Source organism: Odontomachus brunneus, unplaced genomic scaffold, assembly GCF_010583005.1.
Source record: "Odontomachus brunneus isolate Ranch 3 - 2012 unplaced genomic scaffold, Obru_v1 Obru_scaffold_042, whole genome shotgun sequence".
Classification (NCBI taxonomy): Eukaryota; Metazoa; Arthropoda; class Insecta; order Hymenoptera; family Formicidae; genus Odontomachus; species Odontomachus brunneus.
The window spans coordinates 1,119,265-1,134,392 of record NW_022639492.1 but is presented as its reverse complement, the minus strand read 5'-3'; the positions used below and the strand labels follow the sequence as shown (position 1 = coordinate 1,134,392).

General features: G+C 36.5%; 1 protein-coding gene and 1 long non-coding RNA gene across 10 annotated transcripts in view; one reads left to right on the top strand and one right to left on the bottom strand.

Moving 5' to 3' along the window:
- Nucleotides 1-10,418, bottom strand: part of LOC116844515 — an 18,007-nt gene extending 7,589 nt beyond the window's left edge. Inside the window, exons 1-2 of the long non-coding RNA XR_004378090.1 lie at nt 10,280-10,418; nt 8,842-8,946 (exon numbers count right to left, since the gene is read on the bottom strand). This is a non-coding gene — a long non-coding RNA (uncharacterized LOC116844515). The remainder of the gene's footprint in view (nt 1-8,841; nt 8,947-10,279) is intronic.
- Nucleotides 1-15,128, top strand: part of LOC116844511 (CLIP-associating protein 1-A) — a 100,068-nt gene that overhangs the window by 64,425 nt on the left and 20,515 nt on the right. For 2 of the 9 annotated variants that reach the window (XM_032816118.1, XM_032816117.1), the window contains exon 1: nt 4,627-5,188. The exons of 5 other annotated variants lie outside the window; for them this stretch is intronic. The gene's annotated coding sequence lies outside the window, so the exon portion shown is untranslated. Of the gene's footprint in view, nt 1-4,625; nt 5,189-15,128 lie in introns of those variants that run through there. 2 more of the 9 variants (XM_032816116.1, XM_032816115.1) reach the window with 2 other exon arrangements.

Below are 15,128 nucleotides of genomic sequence, written 5' to 3'. Positions count from 1 at the left end.
TATTGACTATATAAAATAGTTAATTTCTCTTACCATTTAATATTTGCTACCTTACTATGTTTTTTATTTCAAATAATTATAATTCTTGGTAAAAGTTTTACATGAGTCAGTTATACTATGCTTATATTGTAAATATTACAAACATTATGGTGACATTTACTATAAAAAAGATATTCCTAACTATAATCTTTTTACTATGCCATTATAATTCCAAATATCATACATTTTTCTCTCAATGTAGCCGGATCGGGCTTGAAATACATTTGTACGAGTCGAAACGCGAAGGATCATAGACTGAACCAAATTGTACTTAGAAATTTATTTGGGAATTATAGGATGTAACACGGAGAAAAATAGATTTTTAGCAAAATCGTCGTTACTGCATATTCGTAGTAACAGCAAAAAAATTTAATTGACGTAACTAATTTTACAAATTATTTCTTATCAGAGCAGAAGTAGTTTCGTTGTCAGGATAAAAAAAATTTGTTGAGTGTATTTGTCCTAAGAATCATGTTAATTTGCTATCGGTGCAAAATAATGTATCCTTAGCAAATTTATTTGCTATCGAAACAAAACTGTTTATATAAATCTATCATGATTCTTGTAGCAAAATAATTTGTAGATTCAGCAAATTATATCCAAATTATATCCAGCAAATAGTACTTTTAGCAAATCTTTTTGCTGTCCATATAATAACGAAAAAGTTTTGCTAGAAACCAGCAGAAAATTTGCTGGGCCAGCAAATTATTTTTCTCCGTGCAGTATCTTCGATATAAGTTTGGAAACATAGGCTAAAACAAGGATATTAAGATGGATATTTTATAATAATTCTGTTTCGCACTTATATTTGCAAAATCGTATGTCATTTGATAGAGCGAAGTTTTAAGAATCCATTTTCTGTATTGCTGTGCGATGAAACGCTCTTAGTAATACGGAAAATTGTAGAGAAATTTTTTCACAAAATAAATTGCATTGAAAACTTTAATCTTTTACACGAAAGAAACTAAAGTTTTCTCAGATTTTTTCTTGCGTTTGTGGTATGTCTCAAATTGAGAAGAAAATTTTCCATTTCGTTTTTATAAAGGTTAAGTTACACTAGCGATTGGCGATTGAAGATTGAAACTTGATCAATTGGGACAAAACAAGCCAAGACTGAAGCTCGTTGATTCGTCAAAATCTAATCTTCAATCGTCAATCGCTAATGTAAATTTAGTTTTTATGAAAACAAAATGGACAAAATGGAAAATTTTCTTCTTAATTTAAGACATGCCTCAAACGCAAGAAAAAATCTGAGAAAAGTTTAGTTTCTTCCATGTAAAGGATTGAAATTTTCTATATAATTTACTTTCTGAAAAAATTTCTCTACAATTTTGTGTTTCCATATTACTAAAAATTAAAGTAAATTTGAGCATTTTAACGTCGATTAAGACATGCCACGAACGCAAGAAGAAATCTGAGAAAATTTTAGTTTCTTTCATGTAAAGGATTGAAATTTTCTATATAATTTACTTTCTGAAAAAATTTCTCTACAATTTTGTGTTTCCATATTACTAAGAGTTAAAGTAAATTTGAACATTTTGACTTCGATTAAGACATGCCACGAACGCAAGAAGAAATCTGAGAAAATTTTAGTTTCTTCCGTGTAAAAGATTGAAGTTTTCTATACAATTTATTTTGTGAAAAAATTTCTCTACAATTTTGTGTTTCCGTACTACTAAGGGTTAAAGTAAAATTGAGTATTTTTACTTTGTTTGCTTTACTTTGTTTCCGTACTACTAAGGGTTAAAGTAAAATTGAGCATTTTTACTTTGTTTGCTCATGACTCCATTAAACTTCATCGTACAGCAATACAAAAAATGAATTCTTAAACTTGAAACTTTGCTCTATCAAATGACATAAATGCCGATCTTGTGAATATAAGTGCAAAACAAAATTATTATAAAATATCCATTTTAATATCCTTATCTTTATCTGCGTTTCCAAACTTATGGAGAATACTGTATATAGAGTCCACCTCTCTTTGTGGATAAACTTTGATAGGATAATCCTAGTGCCATCGATGACTGTGTCATTCAATGTGCCAACAGATATAATTGTTTCATCCACCGTATATTTTTTGCGTGGTAACTTGGACGTTTGTTATCTGCGTTTATTTTCCCATTACTGTCGCTTTCATTCTCACTTTTAGTCGACATGGCTCGAACGAAAAATCGCGGTGAATTGAAAGAGAGAATGAAAAAAGGGAGAGAGAGAGAGAGAGAATAATTAATCTCGCGGCGAAATTGCATTGAATTCGTCACCGGAGCCGGCCCTGGCCACACGGGAATCTGGCAAATGACGTTTTCGGGTCTTCGGGCCGGCTGGATAAATCGATTAGTCAGAGCCCGATCTCGATTGCCCGGCGTCCTTTATACTCTGGACGGTGAAACTCGGCCGATCTCTTGAACGTTAATCCTCCTCAATGGAGAGCACCGCGCCGGTGAGATGCAGTTCGCACCTTCGCGCTTGAATGCAAAGAGCGGTCGAAAGCAGAAAGCTTAACGCACGTCGGGCACGCATCTCTCTCTCTCTCTCTCTTTCTTTCTCTTCGCGATTGCGACACGAATGGACTTTTGGCTGCTTCTCGTCGAAGAGATCGGCGTTAATTACCCCGTGCGCCAATTAGCCCGTAATTATTGACGGAACAATCCGGCTCTCCCAAGGTATATCTGATCGAGCTCGGTCGCCCTTTCGCATCGCGCGCGCAATATTCGGTATATGTATAATCGCAGTTTTTTGCCGGAGGCAGCCAAATGTGCCGACAATCGGGAGCCTTAATTATGACTTTAATACGACGGGATGATGACGGGCGCTCGTCTCTCCGCTGCATTCGATGCACGTGGATTGGACGAAGATTATCGGTGGAGGAGAGAAAGAAATCGTGAACCTGACGAAATGTTCGAAAATTATAGCATTCATTATATAGACGATAACAGATATTCGAGAGAGAGAGAGAGAGAGAGAGAGAGAGAGAGAGAGAGAGAGAGAAAGAGAAAGGGGGGAATAGAGAATAGAAACTAACGCGGAAAATATTCACAGTCCGAGTAAGATATCGGAAGAAGATATCTGTGCTATTTTACAACAGTATTGGGCATTGATCGATGAAAATTTCCTTTGGCTAAAGTAATCGGTAAATTAGCAACCAGAATTAATCAATCGTCATGTATAAAATCACAAATAATTGCATCGATTCATGAAATTAATTATGGATCGAACTTTCATGTGATTGATTATACGTTGATTGATAATTGAAAACGCAAACAAAGCAAATCAAACGTGAAAACTTAAGAAAACTTTTTTATAGTAACTTCAGATAAAATCAGAATTTGGAAAAATGAGAAGAAAGAAAATTTTTGTTCAGAGTTTATGATTAAAGATTTCAATAAAATTTTTTTATGATAACATAGTTTGAAATGAGATCAAAATTAACAATGAGAAGGAAAGTGATAATTTTCGTGTAAAAATTATGAAAAGGCTTCAGTATAAAATTACTATCCCTATACGGATTTTCACTCAAATAGGTCAAAATTTCAAATTTTCGGGCCGACATATTGGTCCGCCACCTTGAATTTTGAGATCCAACACAAATTTCTTTCTCACTTTTTAACAAATTTCGACGTTTTGCCCTAATTTAGATGGTTCTTGAAAGCCTATCCTTACACTGTTAAATCCGTAGTGTCAAATTATACTCAATTTGAGTTATTTTTAACCATTCCTATAAGTCGCCACTGCTCCTACTAAATATGTCGTTAATTTAACTAATGTAATGGAGTTAAATAGTTTAACTTAAGAAATGTATTAAATTTGACTAAAATTTAGTTTATTTTTTATTATGTGCACGTTAATGTAACCTTTGTTTTAGTAAAAAATGACTTAATATTGCTTTAAATGGGTCGATTAGATGTGGTTGTTTTTTAAACACACGTTTTGTATTAAAATAGTAAATTTTGACACACGTAATAGTTAAAGATAACTAAATATTATTTAACTCAAGAAATTGGTTTAAACTTGACCCTCCAATATTTAACAGTGTTTTCTCTCGGGCCTCAATGGGTTAATTGAATCGCCGAGTGTCAAGATATCACTGCAAAATGACCTTGAAAAGAAAAAAACGAAACCTATCTTAACTGCATGCACCAATACACTTATACTGAGTATTTGCTCATCAAAATTATATTTTCCTTCTCTTTACATGTTGCATAAATACCCGTCAAAATAACACTTTCGCACATTCGTTCAGTTCGCCATAACGAATCGTGAAGGAACAAGCAAACGGTTTCCAGGCAATCCCTGACCCTCCAGTCCCCTCAAGCGAGGTCACACCGGCCGACCTCATCTAGGCAGTGTTTTCGCGAGCGTTCCATTGTCCCCGATGACACAGTTCGCGATGTGGCATCGGCGGCATTGATTTTCCGGAATCGGCGAACGTGCAACGGCGACGGCCGCGCGTCCCCCGTGTGCTGTCCCTGCGGCTTTTGGCCCCTTCCAAGCGGCGTGGGACACCGTCGATAGGGGAGGGTTCGCGTGGGACCCCCTCCTTCTGCTTTACTCGCGTTCCGCGCGCATAAGCGCTTACTCCCGGGAGTAGTCGGCCGAGTGTAAACGAGTCGGCGTTTAGCAACGTGAGAGACGGACGCGCTCGCCGATGCCTCGTATCGCACTCGATGCGGCACGCGGCGCGTTCTTTTGTTCTTGCTTTCCTCCTTTCGGCCTCGCCACAGTGGCTCGTGTGCGGAACACACGCGACAGTGATCGCGTCCGGAGTCTCTCGTCCAGGAAGCGCGCGGCGCGTCGCGTCTTCCGGCGTCGAGAATCGGACACACTTCGCCTTCCCTTGTGCGCCGCAATTGCGACGCGTCCGACTCTTGCTGTGCGATCATTTCGCGGTGTCGAGGTCGCAGTGTTTACCTCGCGACGTCCCGTGGAACTCGTGACGATAAGTGCGTGCGTGTTTTGTGTCGCGCCGACGCGATCGATAAGTATCACACGGCAGTGTGACGATTACTCGTCGGTGTGGTCGGTTGGTTGATTGTTGGTTAGTCGGTTTGTTGATTCGCCAAAGGAGTTTTTGCAGTGCGCGAAGTGACGCGAAACAAACGAGCTGCGCGTTCAAAGCGTGTGTTAGGCGCATAGAAGAGAGTCAGTTCGTGTGAGTCCGATTGTTCCGCGCCCGCGGCTACGACGCTGAGAAATAGCGATGTCGGAAACGCGAGGATGCGGACGAGAGAGCCGCGTTATCCCGAAAAGCATCTCACGACACGGTCGCCTCGTATCCAATTCCGTGTCGAACACCGCGACGTCGAAGATCGGCGGAAATCGCGAGCGTAAATCGGCGGATAAAAGTGCGAGAGTGAGATCGGGCGGCGTTCGTCTTTCCGAGGAGATCCCAAATTCCATTTGCAATTCACGAGATCTAAATTTAATGAAAATTTCACGAAAAATGCGAAGATATTCAAGTGTTAGCAACATCCATAAAGAAGATCGGCGGAAATCGCGAGCGTAAATCGGCGGATAAAAGTGCGAGAGTGAGATCGAGCGTTCGTCTTTTCGAGGAGATCCCGAATTCCATTTGCAATTCACGAGATCTAAATTTAATGAAAATTTCACGAAAAATGCGAAGATATTCAAGTGTTAGCAACATCCATAAAGAAGATCGGCGGAAATCGCGAGCGTAAATCGGCGGATAAAAGTGCGAGAGTGAGATCGAGCGTTCGTCTTTCCGAGGAGATCCCGAATTCCATTTGCAATTCCAAAATGGAGTTACAAAATTGTTCAACAAATAAGTTAGCTTCAGAAAACCCGAGGCTTTTAGAATTCACGAAATCTAAATTTAATGAAAATTTCACAAAAAATGCCTCGGAGATATTCAATTCGTGTTAGCAACATTCATGAAGTCCCCCGAGTGTCTCTCGAGATTACGATTTTGTTTTACGACTCTCGACAGGTTTTATTCCCACACTCTCGTCCGTTTTAATGGACTAGCTTTTGCATTCTCCGCGTGTTGTCTTGATTTGCGTCACGTTTCGAGTCTCCTTCGTCCGAGGGACAACTCGCCGACCTAACTGTGTATTCCTCATAGACGAGTGTGTTAAAAAAGACCGAAGCCGCGCGGTGTCGGAATCACTAATGCGCTTTCTCGTCCGAGCGCGATGAACTAGATGATTCATCGCCGCTCCCGAGCATTCATCGGACGGGGGTGCGAATGCAGAAACCGCAATCTTCCATTACGCGTGGATAGAGACGCGGACTTAATTATGTAATCCCCGACGTGGAGCGCTTCTCGTTCTCGCCTACTCAGAGATCGTCATTCCACTTGAAATTCCTCGTACGCGAAGGGCACATATATCGTATTTTAAAATAGCGACTAAACACGCCCGTCGGCGTTCTGCGTTTATTATGCCGCGTTTACTTCTATCACGAGATGGCGAGGGAGAGAGAGAGAAAGATCAAAGTGTGATTGCGGCTTCTTTTTTGCGCGCGAGCAATCTCAAGCAGCGCTCTTTGATATTACAACGTTATTACGCCAACAGGATTTCGCGCTCGCCGGGTGTTCGATGCCGTTTGCTATTTGCTTTTCATACGTACGAAATATTCAACTGTCATTACCACGGGAGCCGGCTCTTTTCTCTCTCTCTTTTTCGGCCGATTCCGCGCGAGCTACCTGTCATCGTATTGTCTCGTTTGTGTGTTACCTCGTAACAAGGCGTAAAACGAAGGCTCGAGTTTTAAAGTTCATTTCCGCGAAGTCATTTCACACAAATAAATTTTGACGCAAAGTATTGAAAAGTATTTCCTGTGGGAAATTTATTCCTGAAAAACAAAATGTATTTTTGTGAAACAAACTTTAGGTGTAAAATAAGAATCTTGGATATAAATGAAAAAAATATGATTGAGAATTTATTTATGGAATATAAAAGTCTATTTCGCAGAAATAAATTTTATTTCGCACACTGAGAGAAAAATTATCTTAAAATCAACATATTTCTTTGATGTCATTAACATATTTATTTAAATCTAAATTATCTTTATTTAAACCAAATATTGCTTATTTAAATCAGGTAAGCAACATTTGGTTTAAATAAAAAGAATATAGATTGAAGTAAATATGTTAATGACACCCATCGAAGAAATATGTTGATTTGAAACAAACTTTAGGTATAAAATGAGAACTTTGGATATAAGTGAGAAAATGTTTGAGAATTTATTTGTGCGAGATAAAAGTCTATTTCACATAATGAGAGAAAAATTATCTTAAAATCAACAAATATTTCTCTCATGTCATTAATATATTTACTTAAATCTACATTCTCTTTATTTAAATCAAATATTGCTTGCCTGATTTAAATAAACAATATTTAGCTTAAATAAAAGAAATGTAGATTTAAGTAAATATGTTAATGAAACTCATCAAAGAAATATGTTGATTTTAAGATAATTTTTCTCTCAGTGCAGAGATAAACTTTAACCCAAACAAATAAATGTTAAGTATATTAAAACATTTCCTGTAAGAAATTTACTTCTGAAAAAAAAAATTTATTTTTGTGAAACAAACTTTAGGTATAAAATGAGAACTTTGGATATAAGTGAGAATATGTTTGAGAATTTATTTGTGCGAGATAAAAGTCTATTTCACATAATGAGAGAAAAATTATCTTAAAATCAACAAATATTTCTCTCATGTCATTAATATATTTACTTAAATCTACATGCTCTTTATTTAAATCAAATATTGCTTGCCTGATTTAAATAAACAATATTTAGCTTAAATAAAAGAAATGTAGATTTAAGTAAATATGTTAATGAAACTCATCAAAGAAATATGTTGATTTTAAGATAATTTTTCTCTCAGTGCAGAGATAAACTTTAACCCAAACAAATAAATGTTAAGTATATTAAAACATTTCCTGTAAGAAATTTACTTCTGAAAAACAAAATTTATTTTTGTGAAACAAACTTTAGGTATAAAATGAGAACTTTGGATATAAGTGAGAAAATGTTTGAGAATTTATTTGTGCGAGATAAAAGTCTATTTCACATAATGAGAGAAAAATTATCTTAAAATCAACAAATATTTCTCTCATGTCATTAATATATTTACTTAAATCTACATGCTCTTTATTTAAATCAAATATTGCTTGCCTGATTTAAATAAACAATATTTAGCTTAAATAAAAGGAATGTAGATTTAAGTAAATATGTTAATGAAACTCATCAAAGAAATATGTTGATTTTAAGATAATTCTTCTCTCAGTGCAGAGATAAACTTTAACCCACACAAATAAATGTTAAGTATATTAAAACATTTCCTGTAAGAAATTTACTCCTGAAAAACAAAATTTATTTTTGTGAAACAAACTTTAGATATAAAATGAGAACTTTGTATATAAATGAGAAAGAAATGCTCGAGGATCGATCAGTCGCTCTTCGCTGTATTCGGGTGTGTGAAGCAAAGCGGATCCCCGATCGCGTAATTAGCGGAACAACCGATAGCACGTTAATAAGTCGTTTTAAACGTCATATTAAACGCGCGCGCGGCTTTTTGCGCAATTTAATGTAACACGGATCGATGTCGCTTTTTGTACGCGGCATTCTCGCCGCGGTCTACACGATTCCAGGCGATGCTAATCCACGTCAACGATAAACGCTCTCGCTGCGGACGCACACGTGTGCGCCGTAATGGCTTACAGGACAGAGGCCAATCGCGACTACTCGTGACGCAACGTGATTCCGGGAAGCACGATAAGTGTTTTTCTTTTCAAAACCACACGATAGTTTAAAGCACGTGTCGCATGCGAAGAGTACCTTTCCTTTTTTTACTTCTCACTTCGGCAAAATTACGCCCGCAATGATTGGTGCACGCTCTCGAGATCGAACGGACACCTGCTGATGGTCCTCACTCGGTTGTCACTTAAAAATAAACGTGTCACTTTTTTAAAGTGGCGCCGCCAGAGGAAAAAATGCTTGAAAATTTGTTTTCGGAATGTGAAATCATCATTTCTGTGAGATAAAGTTTATTTCCGCGAAATCATCATACATTAATAAATTGACGCAAAAGTATTTGAAATATTTCCTGTGGGAAATTTACTCCTGAAAAATAAAATTTATTTTTGTGAAACAAACTTTAGGTATAAAATGAAAATTTTAGATATAAATGAGAGAAAAATGCTTGAGAATTTATTTGTGTGAGATGAAAATCTATTTCGCAGAAATAAACTTTATTTCGCACACTGAGAGAAAAATTATCTTAAAATCAACAAATATTTCTTTCATGGGTGTCAACATATTTACTTAAATCTACATTCTCTTTATTTAAATTAAATATTGTTTACACCTAATTTAAATAAACAATATTTGGTTTAAATAAAAAAATTTAGATTTAAATAAATATATTAGTGGCACCCATCAAAGAAATATTTATTGATTTTTAGATAATTTTTCTCTCTCAGTGCAGAGATAAACTTTAACCCACACAAATAAATTTTGACGCAAAAGTATTTAAAACATTTCCTGTGAAAAATTTACTCCTGAAAAACAAAATTTATTTTTGTGAAACAAACTTTATAAAATGAAAACTTTGGATATAAAAAGAAAGAAAGAAAGAATATAAAAAAAAAGAAAGAAAAATGCTTGGGAATTTATTTGTGAGGTAAAAATCTATTTCGCAGAAATAAACTTTATTTCGCACACTGAGAAAAAAATTATCTTAAAATCAACATATTTCTTTGATGAATGTTGTTAACATATTTACTTAAATCTACATTCTCTTTATTTAAATCAAATATTGTTTACGATTTAAATAAACAATATTTGGTTTAAATAAAAAGAATTTAGATTTATAAATAAATATGTTAGTGGCAGCCATCAAAGAAATATTTATTGATTTTTAGATAATTTTTCTCTCAGTACAGAGATCAATTTTAATTTCGCTGAAATAAACTTCCCGAGCCGAAATTTTGGTCCTATGTTAAGCCTTGAATTCTACAACGCAGTAGGAGCTAAATTAGCAAAGTAAATTTAATTTTAATCATACTTTGATAATGTTCAAAATTTCCTTTTTTTATCTTCAAAATAGATTGTATTATAAGCTTCAGAATATCAAAATAGATATTGAACAGAATAGCGAGACTGAAAGTAGGCTAAAAATTTCGACTCTTACATTCCGCGAATAAATGTTCAAGTATCCTTCCCTCAATGTATTATTCCGTCGCGTAAACGCGCTCCCGACGGCTTTGATTCGTACTTGTGTGAAACGCGAAGAAGAGCTCGCTCACCCCGGCAACGACGACTCGGGAGAACGTGTGTCAAGACGGCGACCGACGTCCGTCCTCGACTCGCTGGAAGAAAACACGAACGCCCGGCGGAGGAGAGTTTGAATGAACGCCGGTGGAAAGACGAGGAGAAGGCGTGCGCGCGAGAGACGACGATGCTATCTGTAACGTGAGAAAATGGGGTTTCTCATTAACCGGTCTTGTTACGTGTAACGCGGCGCGTGTGAATGCACGCTCATTGTTACTAGAGAACACTGAACCGGTATCGAAGATATTAATAAATGGGTCGCGATCGGGCCGGCCGAGATAGCTCTCTCGATGGCCGGAGAGCTCTCTATCGCTCGTCTATCGCATTCTCGATTTCCCCGGGATATTATTATCGGCGATGCGCACATAATAACGTTTTATTACTGGACTATCGGCCGGCTGCGAGCCGAGAGGAAGAAGGAGAAGAAGTTGCACATGCTGAAACGAGGAACGCGTTGACTCGCCCTGTCGCGGTGAAACTCGTAAACGACTCGCGATCGCGCATAATCGCCGCATAACAATTGCCGAGTGTGTCTCTACTAACAAGGGAACACCGAACTCTTTGATTTTGACACACTGTTGGGAATGTGTACACGCAAAAAAAATTTCTGTGCGACCAATCGGGTAAACAATATTTGATTTAAATAAAGAGAATGTAGGTTTAAGTAAATATGTTGACATCCAAAAAGAAAGAAATGTTTGTTGATTTTAAAATAATTTTTCTCTCAGTGTGCGAAATAAAGTTTATTTTTGCGAAATAGATTTTTATCTCGCACAAATAAATTCTCAAGCATTTTTCTCTCTCATTTATATCTAAAGTTTTCATTTTATACCTAAAGTTTGTTTCACAAAAATAAATTTTGTTTTTCAGGAGTAAATTTCCCACAGGAAATGTTTTAAATACTTTTGCGTCAAAATTTGTGTGGGTTAAAGTTTATCTCCGCACTGAGAGGGAAAAATTATCTAAAAATCAATAAATATTTCTTTGATGGGAGTGCCACTAACATATTTATTTAAATCTAAATTCTAAATAGGAACCAACTGAAAATTAAGTGATCAGAAGCGATATCTCTGTTATGAAAACTAATATTTCTGTTCTCGCAACCGAAAATACTCGTCTGAACATTCAACGATATTGAGACAACTAAGAATAATTGACTATACAGAAGCCTCATAAAGGAATTTTTCTGTTCCTATAGCCGAATTTTCGTCTAATCCCTGAGCAACGGAACACCAACAGAATTATTTTTTCCGTGTAGAGTAAATCAATATATGAGTAACGGTATACTTCTACCCCTATTTAAAGATATGACTTACATTCTCAAAGTAAAAAGGTCGATTTAACTTTTTTGTATATTACTTTTTTAAATTAAAGAAGATAGAAAAAAAATTTTTTCGAATAAAAGTTTAAGGGTAAGTTAAATGCTGTAAATTAACATAAATAAAAAAATATCTATAAAAAAATTGTTTTACAATAAAAAAAGATATTTTTTTATTTACGTCAATTTACAGCACTTACCATTAAACTTTTGTTCGAAAAATTTTTTTTATCTCCTTTAATTTAAAAATAATTTAAGAATAACGAAAAAATGAAATCGACTTTTTCACTTTGAGAGTGTAAATCATACCTTTAAAAAATAGCGATAAGGCACAAATGGAATATACTGTTATGTATCGATTCACTCTGCGTACAAAAGTGTATCAAAATCAAAGAGTTCGGGTTCCCTTGTAAGCCCATCTCGAGGGGAGAAGCGGCAGAAAGTGAGATACATACGCGGAGCAATTAATTCCCGGAGATATGTGCGGATGCGCGTCGTGCGCGCGCGATGAATTATACCGTAACTCGCTGTATCGAGATCCAATTTTCTCGAGCGTAATGATTACATTATCCGTTTTGTAAGTGCGCCGGACGAAAGCTCATTAGCGGGCCGCACGCCGCGCAAGTAAGCTGTGTGCACGGCGGACTGAGCGAGTGTCGAAAGTCCTCGCGAGCGAGAAGGGAAGGAATCTTTAGTCGAGGCTTCTTAACGCGTGCATGCGTGCGACGTGCGTGCTGCATGCGTACGAACGACCGCGGAGAATGCACGGCAGGCGGGCGGATAATAAGATGCTTGCGAGAGAGCAGAGTAAACATCGGGAGCCGTTACGTCGGGCAATTTTGAAATCCGACAGAAAGAGGTCTAATTGCCGCTTACTCTCGCCGTGTTTGCTACAAACCGCCAGTTTACGCCATAATAATTCCAGACATTCGCGCCGGTGCTTTGTTAAGCGGCTCGTTTCGAAATTGAACGAGCGCCTCGCGCCTTATCTCGCCGGGAGTGACGAGATTTGTAGCATTTAGACGAGGACCGCCGACGGAAAAATGTAAATTTGTACATGTTCCATATCGCGTACACTGAGGTTGCTTTCCAGCAAGAGACACAAGTCGACACAAACATCATTCTGTCTTTATTCCAAATTTAGTGAGTAACAAAGATAGAATGATACTTGTGTCGACTTGTGTCTCTTGCTGGAAAGCAACCTGAGAAGAGGAAAATGGTTGATGGAACTAGAACTGTAGTTATTTCTAATCCACTATATTTTTGGGTTGCTCTAACACGAGACTCGTGACAGTATACACACGAGGTTGTTGTCACTAATAGTAGAATTTAATAAAAAATTATTTTCTCGACCATAAAGCCTGATCTACAATATGCTCTTTGCGTTGTTTCTTGTCTTCTGTCTTTTTCTGGCTTGAAGCTTAAGGTTTGAGTCAGACAGAGGTAAAGAGAAAGAAGCAGGAAGCAAAGAGCATATTATAGATCAGGCTTAATTTATAATAATTGCTTTTCTATGTGATTATAATTACAAGTTTATATTTACAAGTTATAATTACACGATTATAATTACCAGACATATTTTCTCAGTGTACGACTCGACAGTGGACGATCGTGGGATCCTCTCGATTTTAATTGCGTATATTGCCATTGCTAGATAGTCCATTAACCTTTAGGCTGCCGGCATTTTTTCATTAAAAAAGTGGTTTTTTCTAAAAAAAAAATTTGTATAAGTAACATACACACATGTGGCGCAGAATTTTGAAATTTGTGCAGAACCACAGAAGTGGCTTTCCCGGTCCCAGTCTAAAGGTTAAGGCTTCTGACCTCTCGCATTGTCTATCTTTAATGGCGTCAGAAGCGACAAAATGCATGCTAAAAATTCCTGCAAAATACGTTAAAATAAAAATATATATCCATAAAGTAACACTTGCAATCGATTAAACAAATTTGTAAGATATTCCGTGCACTCCCCTTTTGCTCTAACAATCAACAATTCATTATAAGTTAACCTGAATAGAAATAGGCGAAGAAATAGATTAAGAAGATGAATTGTATGTCACGTTAATTTACCACAAATTATTGATTGTTAGAATAAAAGGGAAATGCACGGAATATCTTATAAATTTGTTTGATCAATTGCAAGCGTTACTTTATGGATATATATTTTTATTTCAACATATTTCGCAAGAATTTTTAACATGCATTTTCTCACTTCTGATGTTATTAAAAAAAGATAGACAATGCGAGGAATCAGAAGCTTTAATTATCACGCTGCTTTATTTCTTACCGCGTAACTAGGAGGCCTTTCTTTTTCTGTTAATTACCAAGTAATTACTACACGCAGGAAAGTATGCATTCACATAAATATTGTTTCATAAGTTTATATATCCATAAGTCTATTATAAGTTTATTACAAGCATTGGATTTATTTAAAATACATTTTGTGAATTCTAGCAAGTTTGACATTTTAATCAAGAATATTGAAAAAAAAGTTTACCACACAGAGTCGAGCCAACTTCTTTTCTTCGACAAAGTCTTGTAATATTTTTGTAAAGAGAATAACTTCTTTTTTTTGAGTATACGACAGTAAATTATTCTGAAACTTGTATGATATTTTAACACTGTTATGAAGAAGATGCTCTTTGTTGGGAATAACCTTTACTCTAGAGAAGAGAAATAAACTGAGCAACTGTCGCTGCTTTTAGCAACAGAATGATACTTTTCCGCGCGCAAAGTGATTACAGATTAACTAGAAAGTTATGATTTTTTATCGGTATTGTGTGATCTTATCGGTCTTACACTCAAGTCTCATTATAAGTGCAATTCTACGAAACTATGCCCGATAGGAAGGGAATCGTTCCGCTTGATTATCGTTAGTGCCCGGTCAGGCAAACGGGCGATCTAATGAATCTCTCGCAGCGGCAAATTAATAAGACGCATTCGCGAGAACTCCAATTAGGATGTAGAAATTAATTCGATGAGGCGACGCGCGCGGGAAAAGATGAGAGCAAGGGTTACTTTCACTGCGTACACGCGCGACTTACGCGACGATCGCGGCCCCTCGAGAGTTTCCCCGCGATTCTCTTTGAGATTTTACACTTTCGTGAGCTCTCCCCGCGACATTCATTAGCGAAAATTTCGCGACGGATCACACGAAAGAGGCACAAGGCCGAGTGTGAGCGTGCACTGAGAGAAAAATGTATTTGGAACTATAATGGCATAGTAAAAAGATTATAGTTAGGAATATCTTTTTTATAGTAAATGTCACCATAATGTTTGTAATATTTACAATATAAGCATAGTATAACTGACTCATGTAAAACTTTTATCAAGAATTATAATTATTTGAAATAAAAAATATAGCAAATATTGAATGGTAAAAGAAATTGACTATTTTATATAGTCAATACGATTGGAATATTTGGCAAATATAAGTACATGTAACTATATTCCCAAAAGGTGCTTTACTATACAT